Consider the following 16,097-nt stretch of genomic DNA (forward strand, 5'->3'; position numbering starts at 1 on the left):
TGGTATTTCTCTTTCTCTGCTTGGCTTATTTCACTGAGCATAATACCCTCCAGCTCCATCCATGTTGCTTCAAATGGTAGGATTTGCCCTTTTCTTATGGCTGAGTAGTATTCCATTGTGTATATGTACCACATCTTCTTTATCCATTCATCTACCGATGGACATTTAGGTTGCTTCCAATTCTTGGCTATTGTAAATAGTGCAGTGATAAACATAGGGGTACATCTGTCTTTCTCAAACTTGATTGCTGCATTCTTAGGGTAAATTCCTAGGAGTGGAATTCCTGGGTCAAATGATAAGTCTGTTTTGAACGTTTTGATGTACCTTCATTCTGCTTTCCACAATGGTTGAACTAATTTACATTCCCACCAGCAGTGTAGGAGGGTTCCCCTTTCTCCACAGCCTCGCCAACATTTGTTGTTGTTTGTCTTTTGGATGGCAGCCATCCTTACTGGTGTGAGGTGATACCTCATTGTAGTTTTAATTTGCATTTCTCTGATAATTAGCAATGTGGAGCATCTTTTCATGTGTCTGTTGGTCATCTGTATTTCTTTTTTCAGTTCCTCTGCCCATTTTTTAATTGAGTTATTTGTTTTTTGTTTGTTGAGGCGTGTGAGTTCTTTATATATTCTGGATGTCAAACCTTTATCGGATCTGTCATTTACAAATATATTCTCCCATACTGTAGGGTTCCTTTTTGTTCTATTGATGGTGTCTTTTGCTGTACAGAAGGTTTTCAGCTTAATATAGTCCCACTTGTTCATTTTTGCTATTGTTTTCCTTGCCCGGGGAGATAAGTTCAAGAAGAAGTCACTCATGTTTATGTCTAAGAGGTTTTTGCCTATGTTTTTTTCTAAGAGTTTAATGGTTTCATGACTTACATTCAGGTCTTTGATCCATTTTGAATTTACTTTTGTATATGGGGTTAGACAATGGTCCAGTTTCATTCTCCTACATGTAGCTGTCCAGTTTTGCCAGCACCATCTGTTGAAGAGACTGTCATTTTGCCATTGTATGTCCATGGCTCCTTTATCAAATATTAATTGACCATATATATCTTGGTTAATGTCTGGATTCTCTAGTCTGTTCCATTGGTCTGTGGCTCTGTTCTTGTGCCAGTACCAAATTGTCTTGATTACTATGGCTTTATAGTAGAGCTTGAAGTTGGGGAGTGAGATCCCCCCTACTTTATTCTTCTTTTTCAGGATTGCTTTGGCTATTCGGGGTCTTTGGTGTTTCCATATGAATTTTTGAATTATTTATTCCAGTTCATTGAAGAATGTTGCTGTTTGAAGTTTACTTTTGTGTATGGAGTTGAACAGTTTCATTCTCTTCCATGTAGCTGTCCAGTTTTCCCAACACCAGTTCTTGAAGAGACTTTCTTTTTTCCTTTGTATATCCATGGCTCCTTTATCATATATTAATTGACCATATATGGGTTTATTTCTGGGTTCGCTATTCTGTTCCATTGATCTATGGGTCTGTTCTTGTGCCAGTACTGTATTGTTTTGATTATTGTAGTTTTGTAATATAGCTTGGAGTCATGGAACATAATTCCCCCAACTTTATTCTTCTTTCTCAGTATTGCTTTGGGGATTTGGGGTCTTTTGTGATTCCATATAAATTTTAGGATTATTTACTCTAGTTCATTGAAAAATACCTTGATATTTTTTATAGGGATTGCATTGAATCTGTAAATTGCTTTGAAAGGATGGCCATTTTGACAATATTAATTCTTCCTGTCAAGCAGTATTGTATAGATTTCCATTTATTTTTGTCTTTGTTAATTTTTCCCATGAGGGTCCTATAGTTATCAGACTGTAGGTCTTTCACCTTCTTGGTTAGGTTTATTCCTAGGTATTTTATTCTTCCTAATGAACTTGTAAATGGAATTGCTTTCCTGATTTCTCTTTCTGCTAGTTCATTGTTACTATATAGGAATGCAGCAGATGTCTGTATTAGTTTTGTATCCTTCCACATTGCTGAATCCAGTTATTAGTTCTAACAGTTTTTTGGTAGAGTCTTTCGGGTTTTCTATGTATAATATCACATCATCTGAAAATAGTGACAATTTTACTACTTCCTTACCAATTTGTACACATTTTATCTTTTTTTCTTGTCTGACTGCTGTGACTAGGACATCCAATAGTATGTTGGATAAAAGTGGTGAGTGGACATCCTTATCTTGTTTCTGATTTTAGGGGAAAAGCTTCCAGCTTTTTACTATTGCTTGTGGTGTTAGCTGTGAGTTTATCATATATGGCCTTTATTATGTTCAGGTACATACCCACTATACCCATTTTTTTGAGAGTTTTATCATGAATGGATGCTGAATTTTGTCAAATGCTTTTTCAGAATCTATTGAGATGATCATGTGATTTTTATCCTTTCTTTGTTAATGTGGTGTATGATTTTGATTGATTTATGAATATTATTTTATACATGCATCCCTGGATTAAATCCTATGTGTCGTGATGGATGTTCCTTTTGATGTATTTTTTAATTTGGTTTGCGAATATTTTATTGAGGCTTTTTGCATCTATGTTCATCAGGGATATTGCTCTAAAATTTTCTTTTTTTGTAGTGTGTTTGTCTAGTTTTCTTATTAGTGAGATCTTCGCCTCATAGAATATCTTTAAAAGTATTTCCTCCTCTTCTATGTTTTGGAGTACTTTAAAAAGGATGGGTATTAGCTCTTCTTTAACTGTTTGGTAGAATTCAGCTGTAAAGCCATCTGATTCTGGAATTTTATTTATTGGCAGTTTTTTGATTACCAGTTCAATTTCATTGCTGGTAACTGGTCTGTTCAGAATTTCTGTTTCTTATTGAGTCAACCTTGGAAAATTGAATTTTTCTAGGAATTTTCCCATTGTTTCTAGGTTTTCCAATTTACTGGCATGTAATTTTTCATAGAGCTCTCTAGTAACTCATTATATTTCTCTGCTATCCATTGTGATTATTCCTTTTTTTATTTCTGATTTTTGTGTACTCTTTTTTTGATAAGTCTCAATAAGGTTTTATCTATTTTGTTTATTTTCTCAAAGAACCAGTTCTTAGTTTATTGATATTTTCTATTGTTTTATTCTCTATTTTATTTTTGCTCTGATGTTTATTATATCCCTCCTTCTATTAACTTTGGATCTCATTTGTTCTTCCTTTCCTAGTTTCTTTAATTTAGACTATTTAGGATTGTTCTTGATCCTTGAGGGAGGACTATATTATTATATACTTCCCTCTTAGAACCACTTTTGCTGCTTCCCACAAATTTTGGACTGTTGTATTCATTTTTCTCCATATATTGCTTGATTTCTGTTTTAATTTGTTTACTCATCCATTGACTATTTAGAAGCATGTTGTGTAGCTTCCATATGTTTGTAAGTCTTTTTTGTTTTATTTGTGTATTTATTTCTAGTTTAACCATTGTGGACTGAGAAGTTGTTTGATACATTTTCAATCTTTTTTTAATTTATTGAGGCTCCTTTTGTGGCCTATCAGGTGATCTCTTCTGGAGAATATTCCATGTACACCTGAGAAAAATGTGTATCCTTCTGCTTTTGGGTAGAATGTTCTGTACATATCTGTTAAGTCTATCTGATCTAAGGTATTGTTAAGTGCCTCTGTTTCCTTATTTATTTTCTATCTGGATTATCTGTCTATTGATGTGGGTGGTATATTAAAGTCTTCTATTATGACTGAGTTGTAGTCTACATCCTTCTTAACTCTGTTAGAATTTGTTTCACATATTTAGGTACTCCTATGTAGAGTGTAGATATTTTTAATAGTTATATCCTTTTATTGGGCTGACCCCTTTATGTAATGTTCCTCTTTGTCTGTTGTTACTTTATTTATTTTGAAATTTATTCTGTATGACATAAATACTGCTACTCCTGTTTTTTACTCCCTTATTTGCATGAAATATTTTTCTCCATCCCTTTCACTTTTTGTTTGTGTATATCTTTGGGTCTGAAATGAGTCTCTTGTAGGCAGCATATAGATGAGTCTTGTTTCTTGATCCATTCTGCCACTCTATGTCTTTTTACTGGTGCATTCAGTCCATTTAACTTTAAGGTAATTATTGATAGGCATGTACTTATTGCATTTTTATTCATTTTTTTCTGCTTCCTTTTATAGGTTCTCTCTGTTCCTTTCTTCCTTTCTTAATCCCTTCTCTTACTACTTGATGGTTTTCCTTAGTGTTGTGATTAGATTTCTCTTTTATAATATTTTGTGTATATACCATAGGCTTTAGGTTTGTGGTTATTATAAGGTTCAAGGGTATCTTCCTAACTATATAACTCTCTACACTAAGGTGGTGATTGCTCTATTTCAAATACAATCTAAAAGTACCTCTTGTTTCTTCTTCTTCCTTCTCCATACTTTATTTAGATGTCATAATCTGCATTTTTTGTATAACCCTGGACTGATTTTGTGTAAAGTTAGTTTCATTACTTTTGTTTAGTTTCTTAAAACTTGCATGGCAAGTAATTGGTCTATTACCTTTACTGTGGGTTTGTTTGCACTAGTGAAAACTAAATGTTTAAGAACATTTCATCTACAGCAATCCCTTTGATATGTCCTATAATGCAGATTTAGTGGTTCTAAATTCCTTCAGCCTTCATTTAATTAGGAAATGTTTATCTCCTTCAAATTTGAATAATAATATTGCTGGGTAGTGGATTCTTGTTTGAAGGTCCTTCTGTTTCAATACATTAAATATTTCATTTCACTCCCTTCAGGCCTGTAAAGTTTCTGCTAAGAAGTCTGCTGATAGCCTGATGGCATTTCCCTTATAAGTAATCTTTTTCTCTTTCTGGCTGCTTACTATACTCTTTCTTTTTCCCTAATCTTTGTCATTTTAATTATTATATGTATTGGTGTTTTCTTCCTGGGGTTCCTTTTGTTAGGACTCTCTGTGCTTCCATGACCTGAGTCTATTTCCTTCCCCAGACTGGGAACGTTTTCAACAACTATTTCCTCAAAGAGGCTTTGTATCTCTTTGTCTCCCTCTTCTCCTTCTATTACCCTTATCATGTGAATATTGTTTCATTTGGAGTCATACCACTCTTCCTTTCATTTCTAGGGATTATTTTTTTCTCTTTGTTCATTAATTTCATTGCGTTCCTGTTCTCTAATTTTCATCTCATTTGATTGTCTCCTTTACTTGCAGCAATCTATTATTCATTCCTTCCATTGTATTTTTCAATTCAAGTACTATATTCTTCAGCTCTTGGTGTGTTTTTTATTTTTTTGAGCTTTTCTGTCTGTTGAAGTCCTTGAGATCTTCAATAGTTTTCTGCAGGTGTGTGAGCATATTTATGATTTTTACTTTGAAATTTTCATCAATAAGATTGATAGTCTCTGTTTCATTTATTCCTCTTTCTTTTGTCTTATCTGGTTGTTTTGTTTGGAACATATTCCTCTGCCTCCTCATTTTGTCAGGGTTTCTGTTTTTCTTCCTTCATTTTAGTTGGATCTGCTATGTTTCCCAATCTAGAGAGTAATGGATTTATGAAGAAGGATCCTGTGGTGCTCAGAAGTTTAAGATTCTTTCTTCTCTGGTGCCTGGTTCTCCTTTGCAGTGGAGTCCCAGTTGTTGGTAGTAGACAACCCAAGGAGTCACCTTTCTGTCTGTCTGACAGCAGTGGTCTATCTCAGTCCACTATGGAAGGCAGTTTGCCTCAGGCAGCCCTCTGTGATCAGAGCAGGGGCTTTTGCTGGGATCATGGTGGACAGGGACACCCTCTGCCTGCCCTGCAGCAATAGTGGAGTTGCTGGGTTAATGGAGTTGGTAGAGAAATCTGCAGCTCTTGGGACAGCTCATTATGGTAAGCTGGCAGACACAGAGCAGTGAGTCACCCAGGTGTGTGGCACTGTGGTTCCAGCCACCAGAGCTTGGTCTCCCACCAGCAGGAAGGAGTGCTCAGAGTGGATCCCTGCAAATGCCTCTGTAATTGAGTTTAGACAGAGTTTAGAATGCTGGAAAAGCCTCCTTCTGCTTGCCAGGCAGTCAAGTCTGTTGCTGATGGGCAAAGTGGGCTGGCATGCAGGTGGTGCACAGAGAAGTGTCTCAGGGCTGAGCCACCAGTGAGGGAGATGGAAAATCTGGAGCTCCCAAGAGTGCCTGACTTGTCAGGCTGAGGGAGGGCTGGGGAAGTATCATCCACCTGCCCTTTCCTCTGCAGAGAGAGCTCTATCTAATCCTCATCCCTCTGGCACCTCTTCTGCTACTGGCAAATCCCTCAAACTATCTGTCCTGGGTCTCAGTGAAACTGGCAGAGGGTGCCTGTCCTCCACAAGCAGCTGGAGTCTCAGCCTGTAAGAGTGTTACAACTGTCTCTTGTGTCCAGACCCACTCATAACCAGTACCCAATGCAATATGGACTCAGGTTCTCTGAGCAGATCTCTAGACCCAGGTGTGAAGAGTTCCTGAGTGCCTGTCTTCTCCCTGCTCAATTCTTCCTCCTGTCTGTGGGATGGAATTGATGAAAGGCTGGGGTCCCACTGGGTGGTGGTTCTGCCAATTTACTCTTCTCTGTGTGGTTGTCTCTTCTTCACCATATGTAGGTGGTCTGTTCTGCAGTCTTCAGCTTTTCAGGTTTAGCTGTATTTACTGTAGTTGCTTCCTTGGTGTGTATGTGGGAGGAAGGTTTAGCCTTGCTTTCCTACTCCATCATCTTTTATCCCCCCTTCTCAATTTACTCTTACTTCTAATTTTTCACATCTCAAAATAAAGCACCTCTATTCACCCAATCATTCACAAAAAAATTGAGACCCATTTTTGAATCCTTTCTTTTATATCAATATGCAATCCAAGAGCAAATCTTGGCATGTCTTTAGCTGCAGTACTAAAATATCCATCCACCTATTTCCCTCCTTCTTCATGACCTGCACCACAGATCCAGACACACTTATATCTGCCTGGACATTTATAAAGAATCTTCTCATTGTTCTCCTGATTCTACTCTTATGTCTCTTTGGTACAAATTTCAGAAAACAGAGTAATTAAAAAATAAAAAAACATGGTGTTGTTTTCCAGTTTAACATTCCACAAAAGCTTTTATCGTATTTAGAATAAAATCCAGAAAAAAATTATCTTATCTTATACATTTCTGCTTTATTTTCTACCCTCATCAGGTACAATTACCTCCCCTTCTTTCTCTGTTTCTCTATTCTACACTAACTTTTTACATTTTTCTTCTTGAAACAGACAAGATATTTCCAATTCAGGGCACTTTCACACTCTGTTCACTCTACTTAGATAGCTTTTCCCTCTTCTCATTTCTATTTCTTTGATCCCAGTTGATGTGAACCCTCAAAGAGGCTTTGCCTAAACCAAGCTAGGTAAAATAGCCTCCCTCCCTGAACATGATTATTATCTGCCACTTTACCCTTCTACTTTTCCATATTAGTATGTATCACTATCAGAAGTTATCTTATTAACTGTTCATTCATTTTTTATTGTCTGCATAGTTCTTGTTCTTCACATTATCTCTCATATCTATAATAATGCCTGGTATATAGTAAATGTGAAATCAATATTTGTTGAAAGAGTGAATAAATGAAGTTGTGTTTAGAGTCTTGGGTATTTAAAATATGGATTTCAGAGATGGAAAACTTATAGCCAATTAGAAGGCCAAAAATGTTGTCATAAAAGAGGAGAAGAATTGAAGGTTCCTGGCTTGAGGAACTAAGACCTATAGGAACTAAGAGGCTGGATGATCATCTATATGGACAATCACCCAAATTGATGATGGATCTTAAATGGGAGGAAAGTGCTCAATTTGTGTACTTCTATTCTTGCCTCTCTTTTTTCAAGTTTCTGGAAAAGGCTTCCCTGGAATGGGATTCCTAATTGTGTAACAGACTAGTGGTAGTTTTATTTTCCCAATTTCTTGTCATGATTTCCACATACCAACTTCACGAATTCTGGGTTTCTATAAACTCAGTGATGTACTGAAATTAACAACGAGCTCCAAGGGAAGAAGAAGCCCTGAATCATAGCATTTGCCAATTTTCATGTTATAAATATTGCCACCAAGGCAGATTTCAAGCTACCAATATGACATAACCCAGCCACAAAATTCCTGAAAACATAACAACTGGCTCCCATGCGCCTGTATGAGCTGATTCCAGCACACCATTATGAATAAATCTTATAAGAAGCTCTTTCTCACTGTCACCCAATCTCCCTTTGTTCCTCAAGTTTTCTTTTTTAAATCACGTTGCCATCTTGTCTGGGAGTTATTCATCCTAGCTAATAAGTTGAAGATGATAATGGAGTTTCCCCAAATATGTTCATGCTCTTTTGGCATCAGAAGTAAAGTTTCTGTTAAGCTTTTGAAACTTTAGTGTCAGGATCCTTTACTTGCATGAATCATTTTTAACACAATTTCTTATTAGTAATTTAAACTTTTAAAATTTTTAAATTATTTTTATACTGGGGTACATACAATAAAATGCAGAAATCTTAGTGTATAGCTTGATGAATTTTCTCATGTATATTCACTCATGTAACCATCATCCAGATTAAGATATCAAATATTCTCACTTACTTTTTCTCTTCACCTATTTCACCCATCCCTTCATCCCCTTCCCCATGGCAACCATCAGTCTGTTCTCTGTGTCTATGAATCTATTTCTGTTTTGTTTGTTTATTCATTTGCTTTGCTTTTTAAATTCCACATATAAGTGAAATAGTATAGTACTTGTCTTTCCTCTGTTTGACTTATTTCACTTAACATGATACCCCCAGGTCTATACATATTCTCACAAATGGCAATATTTCATTATTTTTATGGCTGAGTAATATTCCATTATATATATGTACCACATCTTTTCTATCTATTTATCTATTAATGGACATTTAGGTTGCTTCCATATTTTGATTATTGTAAATTATGCCACTTTAAACATAGGAATGCATGTATCAAGTTAGTGATTTTGTTTTCTTCAGGTAAATTCCTTGAAGTGCAATTGCTGGATCCTATGGTATTTCTTTTTTAGTTTTTTGAGGCACCTCTATATGGTCTTCTATAGTGGTTCCACCACATTACAATCCTACCAGTAAGGTACAGGTTGCCTTTTTACCATATCTTTTTTTATCTGCTGTTTATATTTGCTGTTTTGACTGGTGTGCATTGGTTTAATCTGCATTTCCCTGATAATTATTGATGATGCCCATCTTTTCATGTGTCTGTTGGACATCTTTATATCTTTGGAAAAATGTCTTTTAATGTCCTATGTCCATTTTAAAATCAGATTATTTGTGTTTTTGGTGTTGAGTTATATGAATTCTTTAAATATTTTGGATATTAATCCCATATTGTATATATCATTTACAAATACATTCTCCCATATAGTAAGTTGCCTTTTTGTTTTGTTGATGGTTTCCTTTGCTGTGCAGAAAGTTTTTAGTTTGAGGTAACCCCACTTGTTTATTTTTGCTTCTGTTTCCCTTGCCAGGGGAGACATATTCAGAAAAAAATTACCAGTGATGATGTTCAAAATTTTACTGCATATGTTTCTTCTAGGAGCTTTATGGTTTCATGTCTTATATTTAGGTCTTTGAACCATTTTGAAGTATTTTTGTATATAGCGGAAGACAGATATGGTTTCATTCCTTTACATATAGCTGTCCAGTTTTTCCAACACCATTTATTGAAAAGGCTGTCTTTTCTTCATTGTATATTCTTGCTTCCTTTGTCATATATTAATTGACCATATAGGTGTGAGTTTATTTATGGGCTCTCTGTTCTGTTGCAATGATTTGTGTATCTGTTCTTGTACCTTTATAGTATTGTTTGATATAAGGGAGTATGATATCCACAGCTTTGTTCTTCTTCAACATTTCTTTGAGATTAATGATTTTTCAAAATTAGTTTTTTAAATAAGATGAGGGTCCCCCAAATATTATAAATTTTAAGACCTTACCAAACCTGACTCTGCTCCTATATAGCTCATCTAATTGGTTATTACACCAAGCAAAAAGATAAACATCCATATTCTGCAGGTGACTATAACAAATTACCTTGGTTTTTATGTTTCTTGAGTCTCTGAATAAATTGAATATGTCTGCTCCTCTCCTGATTATTGAAAATGTTCACATGTGTACTATTGCTTTGTGACTTTTTTTGTGTCTCCTAATAATGTGAGCTAATATGTAGGGGTATTAAAAATCTGTACTACTTAGCATCAGCCAATACCAAGCCCAGACTTTTTCAGAAAATCCCAGTTACGCAGGTATAACCTTGATATCAATTTGCCAAATATTTTACTTAGGTCCTCAGTTTTGTGGTATTGATTATCTCTATAGATTTCTATCCATAGGCCATCAAGGGTGTAACAAACTCAAAGATCAGTATCTTCTAGGGTGAGAGGACCTATCTTCTCCAGATGTTGCCCTGATGTTTCATCAGTTTCAAAGACATAAAAAAAAAAGCAAAGACGATGGTTTCACAAATTTGGGTAATACCTGTCAAAGATACAATATCAGTATCTTTTAAAGCATGAGGTTTTAAAGGTTGAGAACTCGGTATTATTAGTCAGATAATTACACTGCTTCATACTTTCAGCCAATAATATGTATATGTGGAAATGTGGAAACTAACAATGTGAACAGTGAAGCATTGGATGGGCCAGTTTAGAAAAAGGGGGTGTATCGACCTATATAAGCAAGTAATAGTATTTCCAACAAAATCAGCTGCCTAAATTCCATGACTAAACTTAGCCAATAAATTTTCATCTGTTAGTAATTAGGAGTTATTTAAAAATGTTCCCTGATTCTTTCTTTGGCATTATCTATAATTCAAATTACAGAAAAATAAATTTGATCTTAAATCATTTGGGAGGATATTTCTTTTTTTGTGTATTTTGTTATTATGCAGTATTCACAGACCTAGAAAAGAATACTTGAGAAATACAATCAACTGTGATAAAAAAAGAAAAAAGAAAATGCTACAAAAATAAAAAGTAGAAGCAGACTCATCAAATATTGCATAAAGCAAGAAAGGATAGATGCTGTTGCTTTAAAATCCAAAGGTTGACTGATTAAGCATATTTTTAAAAAAGAAATGGTATCATTTACACTCTACAAAGGAATCCCTAGCTTTACTTAAGGTTAAATGATTTCATTTAGTTAGTGTCCCAGTACTTTTAAATGTAATTTAGTTTATTAAAATTCATAATTCATGTAAATGTTCAGGAAGGAATCAGTTCATTAAATAAAATAAATATGTAGCATCTTGGTAGGTTTTACCATCATCTTCAAGCTTGCCCTGTATGTTTAGGTGCTATGCTTACCACAGTCTGGAAAGCTATGCTGATTTCATAGCCTAGTAATTCTTGAATTGTAATCCTCCTCCCTGAAGCTCCAATTGGAATTTTCCCTTTTTCTCAAACTGCAATTTGCTGAACCCAATGATAACACTAATATTACTCTCATATATTCAGGTCAGTTATTCTTATCTTTCTTTCCTACTAGATTACTTTTTTTTAACTCATTTTTTTTATTTTAATAGTTACAAAATATTCCATGCTCATGATTGGCCGCAATATATTCAAACATTCTTCTATCAGTGGGCTTTCAGGTTTTGTTTTGTGTTCTAAACTGGATTATATAAAGGGCTTTACAATATTGTAATGAACGTTCTTGTGTTAGCTGTCCTTTTACTGTGCCTACTGGATGCGCTTCTAAATGGATGAAAGGCTTTGTGTCTTTTAAACTGTAAATTAAAATGAATAAGTTATATTCTCACAGCTTTGCTAAGAACCAAGGTTCATGCTTTCCTTAATATTTACCAAAGTAAGAGACAAAATATGGTATCTTCTTATTGAAATTCATTTATTTGTTAAGAGGAATGAACATCTTTTCATATAGGAGTTCCTTTTTTATAAATTGCCTGCTCACATTCTCTGCCAGTTATTAGAGTGTTTGCTGTTTTCTTACCAATTTCTGGAGCCCTTTATATAATACAGTTTAGAAGCTCTCTTTAATCTGACATCTGTTCACAGGTCAGCGTATTGGTCAGACGTCTGTGGTTTGACTTTGTTTTTGTTTTTGAATTCTTTTTTTTTTTGAGAGGGCATCTCTCATATTTATTGATCAAATGGTTGTTAACAACAATAAAATTCTGTATAGGGGACTCAATGCACAATCATTAATCAACACCAAGCCTAATTTTCAACAGTCTCCAATCTTCTAAAGCATAATGAACAAGTTCTTACATGGTGAACAAGATTACTTTCAAGATGGAGACCTTCTTATGCCTCTCTGTATCCTCTGGTGCCTAAAAGCAGAGCTTTAGGTATGACAGAAAATATGAAAGTAAAGATGTTTGAGGGGTTCTAGATTTTAGACTATTCCTTCACCTGACAATGTTAGATATAAGTGCTGTAAGCAGAAAAAAGGGGGTTGTTTCTAGGCTTAAGAGAACATGGACTTTGAGTCATGTGGCTAGGCACAAATTCCAGTTTTGCCACTAACACACTGTGTGACTTTTGGCAAGTGACTTTTCTCAGAGCATCACTTCCCTCATCACTAAATGGAGAAATGATAGTTTTTCTCATAGATTTATTGTATATGAAAAATGAGACATGTGTGAAAAGACCTTAGAGTAGTACTCAGCACATAAGCTCCTGATATATGTTAGCAATTATTATTACTCATAAAGGCATATTGGATCACAACTTACATGGATGCATAATATAAGACTATGTTCCTGTTATGATAAATGAGAACAGTGACTTACAAATCAGACCTATAGTTTGATTCTAATGTGACAATGATTATTGGTTATTTTAAATTTCCTTGTACTCTTAAAAAAATGTTTCTACATATATTCTAAGTACATTAAAAAAATTATCTACATATATTTGTTTATAATAAACAATTAGACATTGTTTCTTAGAAAACTGAAGATGCATATAAGTTAAAATTTGAAATAGGAGATGGTATAATTCCATAAATTTAGACCAAAAGTATGAGTTGATTTAAAATTATGTTGGGACAATATGAAAATCAAGCTTTCACTTCGACCATGAACTACATCAATGAGGAGTATGTGGGAAAATGTCTATAGGAAACTTCTGAGAGTTTTCTGGTGAGCTGATGGTGCATGTTGGGTTCTCTGGAAACATTTGATTATCTTCTGATGCTGAGATGGAGTTTGGGTTTCAAACAGTTTATTAGGGATCAAGATTATGAAAGGATGGGGGAGGGAGATAACTGGGAGAGGAGGAAGATGAACTGTGATGCAGGCTGACCAAGACATTGGCTACCCTGTGAGGTCTCTTTGGACTGGACACTGGTGGCCTCAGTGTCCTAGGTCAGGCACTGACTTACTTAATTACTGTATGTGGGCTGCTGTAAGTGTTTTACATATATTTTTCAATAATACCAGATAGTAATGTTTTTTATATTTGTTTTATCCTTACATTTTCCAGATGAGGAATCTGAAGCACAGAGAAGTGATGGGGTTCAGGACAGTTCACCCCAAAATATGTCACTGTGGCATATTGGTCATTTTGAATTAAAGTTACTCAAGAAATATCCAGTGCCGGAAGGATACTCTGATCTTCCTCTGTCCTCCGAAAGCAGGAAGTAAATTCTCCATGCGAACAGTACCCCTTCTGCACTGAGAGGATAGAAGTCATCTTTGCCAGAGGTGAATTCAGGATATATAAGCAAACCTTATTACCTCTTCATTAGTTCACTTCCTCATGCCCAAACTTCTTTGTCTCATCAATTCTTCACAATTTATTTATTTTTAGTCTAGAATGTATAAAAGCTGACTGTTTAATTCACATGTTTAAGTCTCATATTTTTATGAGCTCCTGTACATATGAAATTAAATTTGTTTTCTCCTGTTGAGCTGTTTTATGTCAATTTAATTATGAGACCAGCCAAAGAACCTAGCAAAGAAGAAATGAAAAATTTTCCTCCCCTACAGGAGTTAAACATCTCTCTCAAGATCATATAGCTAGTGGATTTAATCCAAGGCACCCTGGCTCTACAGCCTAATTAATTAACCACTATGTTATTGTGTTTGAAAGAAAGAAAATATGTAATTGTCTTGTATTAGTTAGGTCACCAGTTTTAGAGGAATGTCATTCCAAGATAATGAAATAAATCACATACTGAATTACGTTAAAATCTCTTACTTAATTATTTTAGTTTCCACTTACTCCCTCCCTCCTTGCATGGGGATAATAGATTCTATTTATTTTAAAAATAAAGAAATTAGGAGACATAATGAAAGTAATAAAGATTAAGCTATGTTCAGCCAGCCTTCCTTTACCAAGGATATCACATAGAGAAGCAGGACACACTGTTATATAGAATGTCTTCTGAAGAACAATACACTGCATATTCTAGATAGTAAACCCATGTTGCAAATTAATAGTCCGGTTATTCTTGTCTATTCCATCTGTTGGGTTTTTGTATTGTTTTTAGACAGAAATCCTTATCATTAATATAGCAATCTATCAATTTTTCACTTTTAAGTTTGTACTTTTAGAGACTTTTTGAAGAAATCTTTTATCAAACCAAGGACACAAAAATATCCTCCTAATTTTTTTATACCAGTTTACAGAAGTTTACCTTTCACATTTAGGCATATAATCCATCTGGACTTTTGTATGTGGTATAAATAGGGGACCCAACCTTAGTTGTGTTTTTTTCTCTGCAAAAAGAAAATATGTACACATCTATTTATATACTGTAGTAGGTAATGCATATAATCTTTGAGGTTAAAGTAAAATGAATACAAATATGATGCGACCTTAACTGATTCACCTGTGAAGGAAAGAAAACTAAAAATTAAAAAAGAATTTTGCTTTGGTATTTAAGATATTAAAATGCTTATTAACATTAGCTGAGGTTCATACTATGAACCCTCTTCATTGTATGAGAGCTAGTTTCCTTGGAGAAACTGAGTCACAAAAAGATTGTTTAAGGCCACACCATGAGTCAGTGACTCTGCTCGGAATGAAAACCCAGAGTGCTGACTCATCACATTCTAGGTGGTGAGCCTCAGCCACAGCCCTCAAGTGCCATATGCAGTCGGTCTGAGGTCAGTAACTGACTTAAGAAGAACTGTCTTCAATCACGGCAGATAGAATTCTATAGATATTGACATGTGTCCTGTGAGATTTCTATTTTTTCTTAAAAAAAGATGACAATAATTAAAACAACCAAAATATAGCAGAGTATCTAAGCTTTTCATTTACATTGCTTAGACTGTATAAAAACACAAAAGTCCTCTAAAGTACCCATGCACAAAATCACATTTTGCTCAGATCATAATTCTCAGCTCCTCACTACTAACAACCCAAAGGACATCAGCATTTCTCACATTTGAAGTATGCTATTTAATTGCTGAACTGGCTGATATTTTTGTCTACCAAGGTTAGTTGTATTCATTCAGTCATTCAGTTAATATATATTTACTTGGTGTGTTAGAGACTATGCTAGGGGGCAAGCATAATCCTTGCTCCCATGGAACCAATGTTTTTTATTCATGAACAGATTAAACCATGCTTGGCCATGGGATGAAAAAAAGACTTGTCCCTTGTCCTATTTTATTGATTTCTATTACACTATTTACTGAAAAAGGACACCAATATTGTTAAGATTATTTTCTATAAGGCATACAATACCTGGAGATATTTGTTAGTGCTTAATTTAAGAAGTAAAAGTTATTTGAAGACATGTGAACTGCTTGCATACGCTAAAAATGAACTGTGTGGGTAATGAAATATGTGGTTTGTTATTGGTCAGAAATGACAAGTCATTATATAATCATAACAATGTGGTTATTATACATACTTGAAAATGAGACTATGTATACAGCCATAACAAAACTGAACTGGGCTGCAATACTCAGTTGATTACTTTCACCATGGTGTTAATATACTGTTAAACCTTATAACAAATATTCAGAATTCAATTTACTCATGAGCAGATACAAGTGACTTTGAGTACAATTCAAAAGCGTACGTAGCTTCCAAGTAAAAACCTGATAACTAGGGAATTTTAATCCTCTGGTTAAGAAAATATGGGTATATTTTCATGATAAATTACAGTTCAAGATTTGAAACTG

General features: G+C 34.7%; 1 long non-coding RNA gene across 1 annotated transcript in view; it reads left to right on the forward strand.

Moving 5' to 3' along the window:
- LOC140845840 (uncharacterized) overlaps positions 1-14,144 on the forward strand; it is a 47,806-nt gene extending 33,662 nt beyond the window's left edge. The window contains exon 3 of the long non-coding RNA XR_012124745.1: positions 13,441-14,144. This is a non-coding gene — a long non-coding RNA (uncharacterized lncRNA). The remainder of the gene's footprint in view (positions 1-13,440) is intronic.
- Positions 14,145-16,097: the final 1,953 nt, after the last annotated feature.

The sequence above is a fragment of the Manis javanica genome, chromosome 13 (assembly GCF_040802235.1).
Source record: "Manis javanica isolate MJ-LG chromosome 13, MJ_LKY, whole genome shotgun sequence".
Taxonomy (NCBI): domain Eukaryota; kingdom Metazoa; phylum Chordata; class Mammalia; order Pholidota; family Manidae; genus Manis; species Manis javanica.